This window comes from Aethalodelphis obliquidens, unplaced genomic scaffold (genome assembly GCF_003676395.1).
Source record: "Aethalodelphis obliquidens isolate GAN/ISIS:26980383/991018 unplaced genomic scaffold, ASM367639v1 scaffold61, whole genome shotgun sequence".
In the NCBI taxonomy this organism is placed as follows: domain Eukaryota; kingdom Metazoa; phylum Chordata; class Mammalia; order Artiodactyla; family Delphinidae; genus Aethalodelphis; species Aethalodelphis obliquidens.
In genome coordinates this window covers 3691966-3709643 of record NW_020838005.1, presented here as the reverse complement: position 1 = coordinate 3709643, position 17678 = coordinate 3691966, and the positions used below count along the sequence as shown (strand labels likewise).

At 47.1% G+C, this 17678-nt stretch overlaps 1 protein-coding gene across 5 annotated transcripts in view; it reads right to left on the bottom strand.

Annotated features, from left to right (window-relative positions):
• PTK2B (protein tyrosine kinase 2 beta) overlaps nucleotides 1–17603 on the bottom strand; it is a 140328-nt gene extending 122725 nt beyond the window's left edge. For 3 of the 5 annotated variants that reach the window (XM_027087864.1, XM_027087867.1, XM_027087866.1), the window contains exon 1: nucleotides 5618–5768. The gene's annotated coding sequence lies outside the window, so the exon portion shown is untranslated. Of the gene's footprint in view, nucleotides 1–5617; nucleotides 5769–7155; nucleotides 7249–16528 lie in introns of those variants that run through there. The other 2 variants (XM_027087865.1, XM_027087868.1) reach the window with 2 other exon arrangements.
• Between the last annotated feature and the right edge of the window lie 75 nt (nucleotides 17604–17678).

The following is a 17678-nucleotide window of genomic DNA, read 5'->3' as shown; positions in this document are numbered from 1 at the left end:
AGCAGCAAGCACTAAACTCCGGGCGAGAACATTCCTTTGAGCTCCTGTCCAGTGAGCGATGGTGCCAGGTTCTGCGTGGGTGGATTTCAGGACGTAAAAAGGGAAGAAGGTGACGGGAGAGGAGGAAAATGTTAGTGAACTGTCACCAGGATAGAAAAGGGGAAGGCTCCCCTTCCATGGCCTTGGTGGTGGTTGCTTAGCTCTAATCACGTTGACCACTGCCTTTAGTGCTGGGCAAGGTAAGAGCTGGGTGGGGTCTACGGCCCATCTGCAGCCCACCTACAGGGTCACCTGGAGACAAAATCCTGCACTCCTATCAACCCACACCTCGTGTCTAGGTAAAAAGTGCATCGGAATACACAGTCTCCAGCCTGCTCTCTTAATCAAACCGTCATCGTGAGTAATAATTATACCTTGGGAAATGGCAGAGTGACTCAAAAGAGCTGCGCCCTGCCCCACTGCCGCCCCCTCGCATGGCTCAGAGCTTCGTGCTGGGTGCCTAGAACCCCGGAAGCTGAAGCCACCATTTCCCCTGCCTGTCAGCCCTCCGAGCGCCTTCAGTGGCCGTGCGGACTCCAGTGTCTGGTGGGCAGCAGTAGAAAGGCTCTTTGCTGGCTACAGAGCTCATCAGGCCCGGCTGTCACAGACACAGTGCACTGCGGGTGGGGTGTGGGGAGGCAGGTTGGGGGCAAGAAGCAAATTCTGTCTTGTACACGATGCACAGGAGAAGCCCACTTCTGCCCCTCAAAACACGGCCTTTTTCCCCAGGTGGGAAAGAAAATGGCCCTTCCCCACCAGCTCAGATCAACTCAAAGTATGAAATAGAATGACAGGGAGAGCTACATTCATTGCGTGCCCACTGTGTGCCTGAAAAAGGACTGAATGTGTTATGCACAGCCAAGGTTATTAAGCTGGTGCATAGGGCCATCTGGGACATTAAAATACTGGACTAGTCCATCCAAGCTTGTAAATGTCGCCCCCCCACCCCTGCCGCCAGGGCCCTGACTGCCTGCCTGCCTCGTCCACCTCCTAGGTTCCCTGTGACCACTGGCACAGCAGGCTCAGTTCTGTTAGATCCCTGCCCACGCCTTAGTGGCTGTTGATATTTGGAATATTACTCCTGGTATACCTTCACAAAAAGCCCTGTCATCATCTCAGAGACGAGGAAGAGAGGGCTACACGACTTAGCCAAGGTCATACAATGAGACCCAGAGCCAGAGCTGGAACCCAGGCTGACTGACCAAGTCCGGGCGCTGGACCACTGGACCACCAACCACACTCATGTTTTGGAGACGCTCACCACTCTCCCTGCTCCTCCCCCTTTACCCTAGAACTGGCCCAGAGTCTAAGAGAAATTCTTGATCAGGGAGCCAGCAAGAACTTCTGTTAATTACCACCCTTTCTGCCCAAGGACCTCAGCAATTGTCCATCTTTATTCCGGCCACCTCAGAGATCCATTCATCTGGGAGGCCAGGGCCACAGAGTCCCGAGCCTATGAGCCTTCTGGGCAGGGAGAAAAGTAGGAATAGGACACCTACCACTCGGGGTTCACCCAAGGGACGCTTCCTCCCCTCGCCTGCCTCAATTGTACTTTCCTTAACAATATTAAGAACACATGGAATGACTGCCATACCCTGGAGGGCTACATGCTGAGGGACATACTCTTCCAGGGTCCTCCGAACAATGGGAAATGGGTGTGAACTGTGGTAGGAAGATTTAGGCTGACACAAGTGGGGGTTTGTGTCTGTGAGGGATGAGCGATGCTGGGACAGGGGCTTCGGTCCCTGAAGATCTTCTGTAAATTGGACACTACTAAGTCCAGGCTAGAGTTATGGGATGAGTAATGTCCGCAGAAAGATCTTTTTGGTTCCAGAACTGCACCTACATCAACAGTCAGTAGGAGTGGAGTGCCATTTCCATTGAGATGGTAGTAGGTGTCCCCCAAACCCACTAAAAGGGGTCTACAGTCAAATTTAGGGGATGCTAGTAAGTCCAGCGATACAGGTGTCTTTTCTGAGGAACTGACCATAGCCTTGATCATACAAATACGCAGGACGAATCTCTGAGAGTGGGCTCATTGGAGCGTTTCACCAGTGCAACACCTGTAACTATCTCATGGCAGAGAGTTTCTCCGAACACTGTGTGGCAAATGCTGCTCTAAAGAACTGGGGACAAAATGCTTACCACTGGGCAGGGGGGTGGGGAGATTTAGCCACTGGAAAGAGGGACCATTTGTAACCCAGTGGTTTCCACAAGGGAAACACACTTTCCATTTCCTCTTTCTCTTAACAAATTATTAACTCCCTCTAGGTTCCCTTCTAGGAGGCCCCCTAATTCGCTCTTATAAATGCCCCCCATTAAAGTGAAAACAAGGCATCTTTACTTCTTCTACCCCTGAGCTCTATTTTTCTAATAAGGTACTCCTTATAAAAATGGGAATATCAACAGCTAAATTTTATGGTGCATTTGTCTGTGTCCGTTGTGCTTAGTGTGTTACCTGGATTCTCCCTTCTAATTCATTCACATTTCCTTTCAGTTAATTCAACTTTGAGTTATGGTCACTCCTTCCCCAGGGTCTTCCAGGGCATCTGGGAAGGAAGTCATTGACAAAGCTGAAAAACTGCCCCAAGCTCTCCCTTTCTGCTCAGGAGCCAACCCACTGTCTCACTAGGAGAAGGACCTCCACCACGTACTTCCCCTGCAACCTCTGAGTGCTCAATAAATACAAACAAATAAACATCCCCAAGCACTTCAGGGATGCTACTTTGGTTACCCCTGTGAAAGCGCCAGGAAGATTAATATCTACCACTTTTTCTTCAGCGCTCCCTGCGCAATTTACATACGTTACCACGGATCCACCCCACAACCTGAACGAACAGATACTCTTATCCTCATTTCTGAAAAGAGATTCTGGGGTTCCAAGGAGTGAAGTGGTTTACGTAAGGCCTCACAGCAGGCAAGTGGCAAAGCTGGCATTTGAATCCAGGTTCACGGGGCTCCAAAGGCAAGGAACTGTCTTTCTTTTGATTTTAAGAAATAACATGCTCAATCAGTGAAGGAGCCCCAAAGTGGAATCTAGGAGGATTGGTTACAAGATAATATGTCCTGGGCGGCGGGCGTGGGATGAAGTGGGAGATTGGGATTCGCATATATACACTATTGATACTATGCATAAAATGGATAACTAATGAGAACCTACTGTATAGCCCAGGGAACTCTACTCAGTGCTCTGTGGTGACCTAAGTGGGAAGGAAATCCAAAAAAGAGGGGATATAAGTGTATGTATAGCTGATTCACTTTGCTGTACAGCAGAAACGGACACAACATTGTAAAGCAACTATACTCCAATAAAAATTAATTAAAAATAATAAAAAAAGAAAAAAAAAGATAATATGTCCTGAGACTGTTCCCTTGGTGCCTGGGCACTACCTACCCTTCACTTCCCAGCACTGTAGCATCCTCAGCTTCCCCCTAGAGGACAGGTGCCAGATAAAATACCAGATGTCCAGCTGAATTTGAATTTCAGATAAACAGTGAATAATGTCTTGGTATAAGTATGCCCCAAAGATTGCACGGGACATAGTTATACTTGACAAATATTCATTGCTTATCTGAAATTCAAATCTGAGTGTCCTGTATTTTCTTTTTTTTTTTTACATCTTTATTGGAGTATAATTGCTTTACAATGGTGTGTTAGTTTCTGCTTTATAACAAAGTGAATCAGTTATACATATACATATGTTCCTATATCTCTTCCCTCTTGCGTCTCCCTCCCTCCCACCCTCCTATCCCACCCCTCTAGGTGGTCACAAAGCACCGAGCTGATCTCCCTGTGCTATGCGGCTGCTTCCCACTAGCTATCTATTTTACGTTTGGTAGTGTATACTTGTCCATGCCACTCTCTCACTTTGTCATTTGCTAAATCTGGCGGCCCCGCACCCTTGAGTCAAGTCGGAGGCTGCTGGCTCTAGGGCCCAAGTGACAGGAGTTGCCATGGCAGCCAGAGCAGGCCCTTCTGGAGCTGTCTCTCCCACCTCTCCAGCTTCAACTCACCCCTGCACTCTCCACGTGCTGAACACCCCGAGCTACTTTCAGTTTCCTGGGTTCATCCCGCTGCTTCTGGCCTCAGGTCTCAGTACTTGCTGTGCCCTATGCCGTTTCATGCCCCTCTTTCCCTCCCAGGCTAATTCTACCAATCCTTCAGGTCTCCACTTAGAGTCACTTCTGCCAGGAAGCCTTCCTGGACACACTGACCGGCTCCACCCCCAGCCCCCAGCACTGGGCTGGTCAGCACCTGTTCCCTCCCTCCCCATGGCACTGCTCGGGGCGCAGGGCTGGGTCCCACGCACCCTGGTCTCCCATGCCCAGCGCCAGCACCTGGCCTGAGGTAGGAAGTCAGCCAATGCTTATTGAATGAAGGAATGAGAGCAGAGTGTCATGCCAGAGCTGCTCTCTCCATGTGACTACTTCCCTCCCTCCTTCCATTTTCACACACTTTTTTTGTCTCTGCTTCCTCTTCGCCCTCCCCCAGAGGAGTTGTGAAAGGCTGGGGTTAGGTCCACACCTGCATTCCTTGCCCTCAAGGGAGGAGCCTCCTTGTGTCCCTTCCCTGATCTTTTCGAACCAACTGCCCCGAGGGCTCACGTCCAGCTGTGGGTCGGGGGAAAGCTCTTCCTCTTCTGGTTTCTGAGCGCCCCTGGCGAATGCCCCCTGTGTGTCCAAAATTCGGCTCTCCTCCCTGCCCTGACCCCTTGGAGAAGCCTAATTGGATTGAGCTCCAAGCTTGGCGTGTGGGGAGACGCAAGTGTCAGATGGCTGACGTTTAGGGCAGGTGGTGGGGCTCGGTGGGCTCAGAACAGCACCCATATGTTGCCTGTTCACCCACCCAAGGCTTTGCCCACGCACAGCCTGACAGGAGAAGGCGGCACAGAACTTAACCCTTTAGGGGCATTCTGAAGTAATGTCACAAAGACCCGGGGTGGCAGCGAGCGTTAACTTTAGTCCCCACAACACACAGGCACTCACTCACACACACACACACACACACACACACACACACACGCACGCGCACACACGCACGCACAGAGTTCTGCTTCTACCCCCCTGCAGAGCCCTGCTTGCTTCCAGTCGGCGCTTGATTCAGAAGATGCCCTCTGGGGGGCGGGGAGCGCAGTGGGGTGTGCGTGGGAATGTGAGCAGGGTGGGCGAGCTGAAGGGCACGGCAGGGGGCACAGGAGGAAGCGGCAGAGGCTCTAAGGCAGGAGTTGAAGAGTTGGATTCTGAAAGCTCTCTGGCCTGACCTTTAGAGGCAGGCGGCCTTTCTGTGCCCTCCCATCACCCCCCCACACACCCATCCTCCCCTGTCTGATAAGAGAACTAAGAGGGAAAAACACCCTTTTGTCTCAAATTAACTCCAAAAATGGAATCCCTCTCCCTTGGCGGAGGGCTCGCCGGCCCCGGGAGCGCCCCACGCCGCAGCGCCCACTTCTGGGTCCGCGGCTCCCGGTCCCGTCCGGGTCCCCGCAATCCCGGAGTCACCCCGACCCTCCCGCCTCGTCCAGCCTGCACCTTCTGGCTGGGCGCTCAGCCCCGATTGCGATCGCGGGAGGGGACTCACACGGAGCGAAGCGCCGACTCCGGCGGCGGCTTCTCGGCTCGGCCAGGTGCGGCGGGGCGGCGGCAGGTGAGGGGCTCTTCTTAAGGGGTGCGCGGCGGCTCCGGAGGCCTCCGCTGAGAAACAGCGCTGACAGGTTTGTGTTTTCCCCTCTCCTTCTCCGACTTAACCACACCCCTGCTGCTCTCCTCCCCACTTCCTTAAGGGGTGGGGTGTGTTGTCTGCGGTGCCGAGCGTGTGCCGCTCCAGCCTCTTACCATAAACTCTGAAATAGACGCCGCCGCCAGTTTCCGGAGCTGCACGTGCCCAGAGATGGGGGGCCATCTCTGCCACGCCCCGACCCTAGGTGGGGTCTTCTGCTGTTCTGTGCCCGCCCCCGCCCCCCGTGAGCAGTTGAGCCTCCATTCCTACCACCCCTCCCTCTTTCTTCCTGTCCACTTGGAAACTTTGAGAGGCCACACTTAGAGGCTGGCGTTTCCTCTTAGCCCCCAGGTATGTTTCAGAGCTGGAGACTCACCTGCCTGTCGCGCTCTCAGCATCAGTGTCCCTCCCGGTCTCTTCAAGCCCTAAAGTGCCCAGGCCCTTCTGGGGGCGCCAGAAATCAGGTGAATATCACCAGGAGCTTTAGCAGAACTGGTCGAGGGGCCTGAACACCACGGACCGGGTCCCTGCGCTGTACCAGCCAGGACAAGAGGCACAAGAATAGGCATAGAAACTGGGCAGCCTTTCTCACCCCATCTCTACATCAGGCCACTTGGTTTGTTGCCTAAATCAAGAGGCTGGTTTACCTCTTCACTCAGGCCAGCAGGGCAGTGAGAGTCAAGGCACTTAGCAACCCCTTTCCCTATCACTAGAAAGATGCCAGACTTTCTCCTGAGTAGGAGGAGGTGAACCGGGCTTAGCATAAGGTCAAAAAGCTGGTGTGTCACAGTATTGCCCCACACCCTCAGGGCTCCTCTCCAGAGCCCTCACCCCAAACTTCTTCATTCTGTATCCTGTGAAGGGTTGGGATGTCCCACAGTTCTAGAGGATGCTATTCACAAAGACGTCTCTGAGGGTGGTGCCCCCTGGCGTTGTGCAGCCACATGTGACAGCCCTGCATACACTATACTCACCCCCAGACTCTCTCACCCCCCACCCCAAACTCAGCAGACGGGTCACCCCAGGAGAAAAGCCAGCATTTGGTGAGCATGTCTAAATGCCAACCACTGCGCTAAGGAAGCACTCAGTTTACATTTCATCTATGTTTACGTTTCCTTTAATTCTTCCCATTTTCTGAAAAGAAAACCGAGATTAAAAGATGAACATGTCCAAGGCCACAAAATCAGAAAATCAGTGTTCATCCAAGTATGATCAGTGGACTACCTGTAGCTTTTAAAATGCAGATACCTGGGACTTCCCTGGCAGTCCAGTGGTAAAATCCCACATGCAACGCGGCCAAAAAAAAAAAGCAGATACCTGGATGCCACTCCAGGTCTACTGAAAATCAGAATCTCTGTGCCTGGGGCCCACTCACTCACTCAGGGTAACTTACAACCCACCTGACGGAGCTCACGAACACAACTGCTGGAGCTCTGACTTGTTCATCCCGTCCACCGATCAGCCGTGTTCTCAGCACCAGGTAATGCCAGGGTCTGCAAAGCAGTGAGAAGACATACAAGTAGGTAGCGAGGGAGACCCTGGCTAGGGCTTGGGCGACAAGGCAAGTCAGATGGGGTGAACTGGAGTTAGCAGGGGACATATGGGGGAAGATGAGGCACCAACCGACCACTCTGTGAGGAAGATTGTCAGAGGGTGTCAGCAAACAGGTGGCCCATCCGTCTTCCTGTGCATGGGTATGAGGTGATGAAGGTCCAACAGTGTGAAGGTTGGGGACCTGCGTGAATTGTGGAGAGTCTGGTGCCCCGTGATGACAGTGGGAACTCAAGAGCAAGGCAACTCCAGACTGGTTTAAGGAAAGGTGAGTTTGTGTATGCTGCCTTCATGTGGCCAAATCCATGAACTACACTCTCACTGGGTCCTAATTCAGGGAAAGAAAAGTTTTCAGATATTCAAAATTTTGAGGTTGTTGAAGTCTTCAGCAATCTTTTTGAAGCTCCAAATATCTAGCTCCTAGAATCATAGCATCATAGGTTTTATTTATGAAAGAAGCTTGAGAAACTCCCTGCAGTGGATGACTCCGTCTTCAGGTCTTCTTATGCTCTGTCCAGTGGTGCACGTGAAAGGCTAAGGTGACAGGGTCAAACTTACTTGCCTCTAAGGAAAACCTATCAGAAACACTTTCAGGAGCCTAGAACTCTACATAAAGGCTCTTAAAAATTCTACCCATGGCTCTTTGTGGGTTGGGATAGTAACCTATGCCAGTGAAGAAGAAAAAATTTCCCTTCTATCTACTTCTGTCTGTCTCAAGCCGAGACAGTGCAATTGTGGGAAGCCCTGGTTGGAGGTGGGGGGAGAAATGTGGGGCTGGTTCAGCAGGAGAAGGAAACTATAAGAAAAAAACACTTTGAATTTTCCATTTAAATGTTCCACCCTCACCCCAGTTTCAAGTCTTCAACACTGCATCACATGGCTCTCCCAACACAGTCCTTTCCAGTTTTCCCCATGAGTGTCAGTAACATTATCCCAGGAACCAAGTGTTAAATCCCGAATCACCTTTGACTCTCCTTTATTACCCCACAGCCATTCTATCTCTAGGTTCTGGGAATTCTTCCAATCATTTTTCCTATTCATCATTTTATTTCAAGTCCTATTGCCCCTACCATGGTTCATGGTCTGTTTGTCTTATGCCCAGACTTGTGAAAAGGGTTCTCCTAACCTGACCCCCACTCCCATCCCAAAAGGAGCTGGGACTGGAGCTCGGTAAAGTTGTCTGAGCTGGTGATGAGCTTCTGGTTGGCATCTGAAACCACAGGAATGGATGAGATGGTCTGGGGTGGAGTAAGAGGGAGCAGAGATCTTAAGGTCAGGCTCTTGCCAGGAGCAAACTTAATGAAGAGGCAAAAGTTGGATGGGGCGGGCTGATGAGTGAATTGGAAGTGAAATCACGGAGGCAGTATGTCTTGGCTGAAGGAGGACTTGAGAGATGCGGGTGATTGAGGGGGCTGTGGGTTGAAAGAGGGCTGTTTAATCATTTGTTTAAGATGCAGGTTTAAATGCACATGGGAAGGATCCAGTCTAGAGGGAATACGTGACCTTGGGCAGGTGAATCCCTCTCTCTGAGCTCATATCTCCTAATCTAGAATAGAAGACTAAGGACTACCCGCTCTGCCTATTTCACAAGGTTTTGTGATGCCCAAACTAATAAGTATGAAGATGCTATAAAATGCTATAGTTATTATTTTTAGAAGTGATAGGAATTAAATAAGATAGGATTAGTGGGGAGATAGTACATATGTATCTGTTATATAGGTAGTTTGTCAAGTGTTCACTGTGATCAGAACTTTCATCCATCATCTAATCTTCACAACAGTTGAGGCTGATAATAATATTCCTATTTTATAGAAAGGAAAAGGAGGCTTGGAGGAGGTAAACAAAGAATTTGTCCACCACCCAGGTGGTAAAGAGCGAAGCTGAATCCAGACTCATTAATAGCAGGGCCGTGATGGTATGTAATTAGAGTCTCTCCATTATGGACAATGGAATTAAATCACATAATATAAATTTACTATTTCAATAAAATTCATTTTAAAAGGACAGTATGGTTATAAGTGTTCAGAACAAAAAAAAATTAACAAAGAAAAAGCTCATGGGCACAAGGACTAGATAATTGAAGTTGCTCACGACCAAAGGACATCTATCTCTAATTTAACCAGGCACCACTAGGCATACTAAATGGACCACAGCTGAGGCCAGAATGGAGGACTCAAAGCCACACCCTTGACTTCTAAAGAACCCTTTATTCTATCCATGAAAGCATTACTGGTTGTCCCCTTTCTTCACTTATAGAGAATCCCTGAATTTTAGTTGGCCAGAGGCTGCCCAAAATAAAGACTACCCTTCCCAGTCTCCCTTGCAGGTGTGACTGTGTGATTAAATTCTGGGCAGTGGCTGGCGAGTAGACGTTATGTGTGCAGCTTCAGGACCAAGTCCTTCAAGGGAATGGGTATGCCCTCCGCTAGTCCCTTTTCCACTACCACCTGATGATGGGACCTGGAACAGTCATCTTGGTCTGTGGCGTTGAGAATAGCAGAGCAACATTGAAGAGCAGAGCAGAGATGAAGCCTGGGTCCCTAACGAGCACCATCAAGCCACCATGCTAGCCCCAGACATGGTCTGGACCTGGGAGAACTTTTATACAAGAGAGAAAGAAACACTTCAATTGTTCACGTTACTGAACTTGAGGCTTTTCTGTTGAAAACCAAAGCCTAAACTGAGTTCTAACTAATATACCATCATTTAGCCCATTTTCTTTTATATACAGATTAAGGCAGAACCTCAACATCCCCATCTATAAAAATGGGAATAATTGACAGGGTTTCGGGAAGACTAGAGATAATTACATGTAAGTTTTCTTGCTAGTGCTGTGGTTCACAGTGGACAATAATATCATACAACAATATTACAACCTGTTGTAACTTTAAAAGATGCATTCCTGAAATAAAAGTCATGGTTGCTTTAAAATATTCCACACACGCCACCCCCCCAACAGTGTAGGGGAGAGGAGGAACAAAAACAACAAAATTGAGAACTGATGTAAGATGAAAGATGGGTATGTGGGGGTTAATTACACTGTTCTCTCTAATACTGTGTTTGAAAATATTCATAGTGAAAAGGTTAAAATAAATAAAATCATTCCACAGAGAAAAGAAAAGGAATTCCTGGACATAATCCAAAGTGTCTCCTTGGGAAAAATGAAACCATATTAAATGTAGTGAGAAATTAATTTGGGAACCCAAGAGGGAGGGCAGACGGATCAGGCCGAAGAGTGTTTTCATTTTCAGCAGTTTCCACAGCCCAGGGCACTGCTGCCAGCCCTTCTGTAGCTCCCCAAAGTGGCCGCAGGACAGTGGGCTGTGGGACGTTCTTGGAAAGTGACTGCATGGAAGCGGATGGAGCCCAGCCCGCCCTGCTCACTCCGGGTCACCTCCATGACTCCTGTGACTTTGACCTTCTTGGTTCTCAGTCCTTTACCCCCACCTGTGAGTGAGCTCACCAGGTCCCCCACTGCCTATGGAAAACCTCTGAAGCAACAGAGTGACTGCATGACTCTTGCCATTGTTGATGCCAGCGATTCTAACACACGTGGCTATCAGGGCCCAGCCCACACTATGCTAGAAGCATCAACTAGGAAGGGAGAGCAGGTTGCTGCAGGCAGATTCATTGTTAGTAGCAAGAAGAACCTCTAAGCAAGAAAGAACAAATGCCTAGCCAATGCAAGAACCCACAGATCACAGGCATCTGTGGCCATTTAAGGGACAGAGACAAAGAACCCCACACACTTTATTAACTCCTGAGGGCACTCCGTTATTACCCAGCCCAGCCCAGTAATTATTGTCTATTTTGGTAAGTCGTGAAGAAAAGCTTAAATTCTGTTCTGCATCCTCTATTTTAGAGAGAAAAAAGCACACGATGTATTTCAGAAATTTTTCTGTTAAAAATGTTTGCCATCAAATAATTGGGGGCTTACATTTCAGGAACATGGAACAGCAGTTTAGATTTCATTTTGTCAAGTGGTCAAGTTGCCAGTCTGTACCAGAGTACTTTACCACCCTCAATCCTTCACAATGAGTAGCAGCAGTGTGTAGGCTTCACTGGGGACCTCCAAACAAGGGGTCAAAACCCCAAATGCTGACAGAGGCAGGGTAGAGAGTGTGAGGGAAGCTGGCTGGATAGGGACTGTGGCAAACAGGAACAAATGTCCCTCCTACAGGGAGCAGCTGCTATTCAGCTCAAGTCTCTTGCCACGCAGGAGAGGGAGCTTAATGTAGCAATGTAGGCAGATCTTTCTTTCTTTAAAAGCAAGGGCAGGGCTTCCCTGGTGGCGCAGTGGTTGAGAGTCTGCCTGCCGATGCAGGGGACATGGGTTCGTGCCCCGGTCCAGGAGGATCCCACATGCCCTGGAGCGGCTGGGCCCGTGAGCCATGGCCGCTGAGCCTGCACGTCCGGAGCCTGTGCTCCACAACGGGAGAGGCCACAACAGTGAGAGGCCCACGTACCGCAAAAAAAAAAAAAAGCAAAGGCAGACAGCAACTTCCATGGCGGTCCAGTGGTTTGGACTTTGCCTTCCAATGCAGAGGGTGCGGGTTTGATCCCTGGTCAAGGAGCTAAGATCCCACATGCCTCAGGGCCAAAAAACCAAAACATAAAAGAGAAGTAATGTTGTAACAATTTCAATAAAGACTTTAAAAATTGTCCACATCAAAAAAAAACTTAAAAAAAAAAGCAAAGGCAGACAATGACTATCTGAAAAGGAAATTAAGAAAATATTTCCATTTACAATAGTATCAAAAAGAATAAAATGGAGGTGAAAGACTTGTACACCGAAAACTGTAAAACATTGCTGAAAGAGATAATAGGACACAAATAAATGGAAAGCTATCCTGCATTCATGGATTGGAAGACAGTATTGTTAAGACAGCAGTACTACCCCATTAAATCTACAGATTTAATGCAATCCCTATGAAAATCCGAACACCATTTAATGCAGAAATAGAAAAAAAACCCATCCTAAAATTCATATGGAATCTCAACAAATCCCAACGGTCAAAATAATCTTTAAAAAGAAAAACAGAGTTGAAGGTCTCACACTTCCAGATTTCAAAACTTATTACAAAGCTGCAGTAATCAAAACAGTGTGGTACTGGCATAAAGACAGACATATAGAGCAATGCAATAGAGCATCCAGAAATGAACTCTTGTCATTTGATCTTCAACAAGGGTGCTGAGACCACTCAATGGGGAAAGAACAGTTTCTTCAACAAATGGTGGTGGGAAAACTGGATATCCACATGCAAAAGATAAAGTTGGATCCTTCCATTGCACCATATATAAAAATTAATTCAAAATAGACTGAAGACCTACACATATGACCTAAAACCATGACATTGGCAATAATTTCTTGGATATGACATCAAAACACAGGCAACAAAAGTAAAAAGAGAGGACTACATTAAAATGAAAAAAATTTTGTGCAGCAAAATGAAAATGAATGGCAACAAAATGAAAATGCAACCTACAGAGTGGGAGAAAATATTTGCAAATTATATATCTGGTAAGGGGCTAATATCCAGAATATATAAAGAACTCGTACAACTCAACAACAACAAAAAATAACCCGATTAAAACCGGGGCAAAGGACTTAAATAGACATTTCTCTAAAGATGATATCCAGATGGCCAAAAAGCATGAGACGATATTCAACATCACTAATCATTAGGGAAATGCAGATCAAAACCACATGGAGATATCACCTCATATCCATTAGGATGCCTACTATTAAAGAAAAGAAAGAAAATAACGAATGTTGGTCAGGATGTGAAGAAATTGGAATCCTTGTGCACTGTTGGTGGGAACGTAAGATGGTGAATCTGTTGCAGAAAACAGTATGCCAGTTCCTCAAAAAAGTAAAAATAAATCCAGAGATTCCACTTCTGGGCATATATTCAATACTCGAAAGAATTGAAAGCAGGGTCCCGAAGAGATATTTGTACACTCATGTCCACAGCAGCATCATTCACAATAGCCACGGGGTGGGAGCAATCCAAATGTCCATCAGTGGATGAATGGGTAAACAAAAATGTGGTATACACATACAACGGAATATTACTCAGCTTTAAAAAAAAGGAAGGAAACTCTAAAATATGCTACAACATGGATGAACTTTGAGGACATTATGCTTAGTGAAATAAGACAGTCACAAACAAGTGATTCCACTTGTTAGTCAAATTCTTAGAGACATAAAGTAGACAGGTGGTTGCTAGGGCCTGGGGAAAGGGGGAAAAGGGCATTTGTTTAAAGGGTTCAGAGTTTCAGTTCTACAAGATGAAAAGTTCTGCATATTTGTTGCACAATAATGGGAATATGCTCAATACTACTGAACTGTACACTTAAAAACGCCTAGGATGGTCAGTTTTATGCTCATTTTAGCACAATTAATTTTTTTTAAACAACAAAAAAGCAGAGGGAAAAAAATTTTTTTTTATGGTATATCTCCCAATTTGCATATGTTGGCAACTGTTTTGATCCTGTAGCTGCCTATCTTATGGCGATTTCCCCATCTTTCTAACAAATAGCTGAGCCCCAAAGGTATCTCAGTGACCAGCCCTCCAGCACATGACTCAGGTAAAGCCTAATTGGTTTAAGTCGGTCATAGCAGTCTCATCCTCCTTGATGGTGATGGATTTAGAGGTGGGCATGTGACCCAGTTCTGGCTGATAAGGTGTGAGGGGAAATCTTCTGGAGGTTTGTAGGAAAGGTTTCGTGGCTCTGAAAATGAAGCATACTAGGGAGAAATGGTCCTATTCCATTTCTGGACATTGATTTCCATCAGCATAAGATATCTGGAGCAGCTGCGGTAATTTTCTAACCCAAAGGCAGCCATAGGCAGACCAGAAAGATGGAAAGAATCTGGGGTCTCAGTGTCACAGGGCTGGACACAGCCTTCTTGCCTCCAGACTTTCTGTTATGTGAGATCTTCCATGCCCTTATGGTTTAATCATTGTGAGTTGCAATTTACAAGTTGCAGCTTAGAAGATCATAAGTGATACAGAGGAAAAAAAGCATATGGAGCAAATAAAAGAAGTCTGAGACTGAATCTGATCCAGAGGCAGGCGATTTACTACCCCAGGTGTTTCCCTAGTCACTTGCATTAAGCACTAATTCTTATGGGAGTTCCCCCTGCAAGTCAAACTCAGAGCCCCTACCCTCCTTTCTCTATGGCAGAGGCCTCAGAGAAGGCCTAAGCCATCACTGTGTCCAACATCAAGCATCAGACTACAGTGATTTCCTCTAAGATGTCCTTGGTAACGTTGCTGAACAAGTTCAAGTACATCTGCATCTCTGGTTGCCCGTTTCTGAAAATGGTTCTTGCTACTGCCAGCCCTGTGACTGTCAAATACAGCAGTCATCCTCCTTATCCCTATAATATTCTTTGATATTAAATCTGCTTTTTCTGATATGAATAGGGCCACACCAACTTTCTTTGATTCGTGTTAGCATGGCATATCTTTTTCCATCCTTTTACTTTTAACTTACTTGTAGGCTTATATTTAAGTGGGTTCCTTTTAGGTAGCATATAGTTGGGTCTTGCTTTTTTTATCTAATCTAACAATCTCTGCTTTTTATTTGCAGTAGTCACTTTCTAGTCATCTGCTTCAAAAAGGAAAAAAAAAAGCTGTTCTTCTTTCTGCACCTAGGAATAGTTTTTTTCCTAACACGACATTTAATAAAGAGTTGTCATTCCTTACATAAATGTACATGGTGATAGCAGGGGGGTTGGAAATGTGGCAGTGCCTGGCAAAGATGCCTGGGGATGGGATGGGATGGGGCAAGTTATAGTAGTGAGAACTGCCAATTGAGTTTTGTAATAGTTTAGCCGGTATACAGAGGACCTGAACTTCAGGGCCTCTGAAGAAGGTCCTTTCTCCTGGAAGAAGAAACAGGAGCTGGTGACACATTAGTTACAATCACCAAGACTTCTCTTTCCTGGTCTCTGTATCTTAATCACCCTCTTTCCTGAAATTACGCAAAGAATAAAAAAAGTTCAGAGTGTCTGAGCTGGTAAGAATTTGGAACAATTAGTCCAATCTTTCCTTTTACAGTTGAGAAAAAGGAAGTAAGGAAAGTGAAATATTATGCCCCAGGTCTTGCCCCTGGCTAATGGTGGTGCTTGGAATAGGACCAAGTCCTTTCCAGATTTCCAGAAAGACTGGAGGACCTTACTGGTTTAATGTTAACCTTTGTATTCTCCTTAAAGGAAAAAAAAGATCCACCTGTTAATTTCTGCTCTTTACCCTTGTTTTGATTTGCGGCCCTACTCAGAGAGTTGAGAAAAGAACCAACAACAAAACAAACAAAGGACATCATAAGAACAGAATGAAACACCCATACAGCAAAACAGATTCGCAGGGCAACTGGGCCACATAGATAAAACAGTGAAAGAAAGTGAGACTAGAAGAGACAAGATTTTCCAGGGAGGTGCCTGGCATGTGGGGCTATTAGCCCCATCTTGTGGCCTTTTCAGATATTGTCTCGAAGGTTAATTTTTGAACCAGTAAGCCTAACTGGAGACCTACTTGCTGGGTGAGTAGACCTAGCACAATGGGCCTCAAACTTTACTGTACCTGAGAATCACCTGGAAAGCGTGTGAAAAACGCAGATTCCTGGGCCTTTCCTCCCAAAGAGGCAAGTAGATCAAAGAATCTGGACTCAAGAATCTGTGCTTTTATTTAGAAAGCTCCCCCGGTAACTTCAGGAGGACCACTGATCATGTATAAGAAACACTCCAGAAAGCAATAACACTTAGTGGCATCCATCGGCTTGGCATTGTGGGGAAAGGCCTATTCTGAGTAAAAGTTTGGAAGGAAATTGTCTAGATTTTAGCCTACTTGCAAGCTAACAAGTATCAATGGAAAAAATGCTGCCTGCCGTATCGGTAAACAAAGGATGTTGCGGCCATCAAGCCATCACATTAACGCTACCCCGACCTAGCAGTCAACTGCTGCAGCCACTGCCCCCTTCCCCCCAGTGATGCACCCCGAAGAGACTCAGGATGAGAAAGCACAGGATACTGACCTCAGATAGCCGAGGTGCACATCAATTAGTGAGCCCAGACTCTTGCATCTTCCCATACATAGAAAAGTGCTAAATTCCCTAACTTGAGATATCTGGTTTTCTTTAATTAACAGTAATCTTTTCAAGTTCCGACTACCTGGTCTTTGTTGCAAAAACTATGTATCCTGGATCCTCTCCTACCTCTTTGGAGCAAGGAGTCCCTCAGGGCTTAAGTCCTCTGTTTTGTCCGCCAAGTAAGATGTAATTCTCAACTTTTAAGTTGTGCTTTTTTTTTTTTTTTCTAGTCAACACATGTTAGCATGCCACAGTTTCAGGAATGCTGGTAGATGAAACTCTTGAGTCAACGGACAGTTTATTACTAACAGCAATGGCAATAGTCAGATTATAGTCATTTGGGCCAGTTTCCTGAGACTTAATTCCCAAAAGCCTACATGATGTGGGCCACAGGAGGAAGCTTAGGGAACCCAAATCTTTTATAATGAAGAGTAAGATTGCCAGATCTTTGCCTGGAGGGAGACATTATCTCTGCCTTCTGAGGCTGTTCATCATAGAAACGTCCTTGAAAAGACAGTACCAAAAAGGCAGTGTCTCTGGGTGGCATACAGAAACATGAGACCTGTGGAGACTTGTCTTCCAACGGAAGCCGGAAATGAAAGTGTTCCAGGGGAAAGGAATCCCACATCTGAACGTTGTAAAGTGATCAACGTGACACAGGTTGGAGAGACTCAGGCCTGCTGTACCTGGCAGGAATTTAGCCTGGATTTCAGTTCCCACAGCTAACTTTGCAGACGTCCTTGATCTCTGTTTCACTCACGAGGAAATAGATTCTGGAAAGATGGTGACTTGCCCGCCTATTCAACCACGGGACAAGAATCGGATCTTCTCAGAGGTCTTCCACTGCCCCTTTCTCTCATTTGTTCCCGCCTTACCCCAGGGGGCAGGCACAAGACTGCCCAAAATAAGTAAGCAACTAATGCAAGAGCGGGCACAGATCTTTGAAAGGGCACTGCAAACTCTTAAGCGGTGAAAAAGCTAACGACGCCGTTAAGATCAGACTTCACTTCGGAACCACGAAGTAAGGAGCTCTGGCTTCTCCCACCTCACGGGCCTGAGATTTCCGGGGACCACTTAAGGAAGAGGCTCCTAGACTTCATTTCCCATTTGAAATCGGAAGTAGGTTGCAGTGACACGGAAGCCCTAGAACACTGCTGGGGTGTTTTTTCCCGGCTAAACTTGCTCGCCTAGGACTGACCGGGATTGCGGAGCATACGGGGCCCACCTCGCTCTTCCGGGGTTTCCCGAGCCGACCGGAACTGGGGCGGAGCCTCCC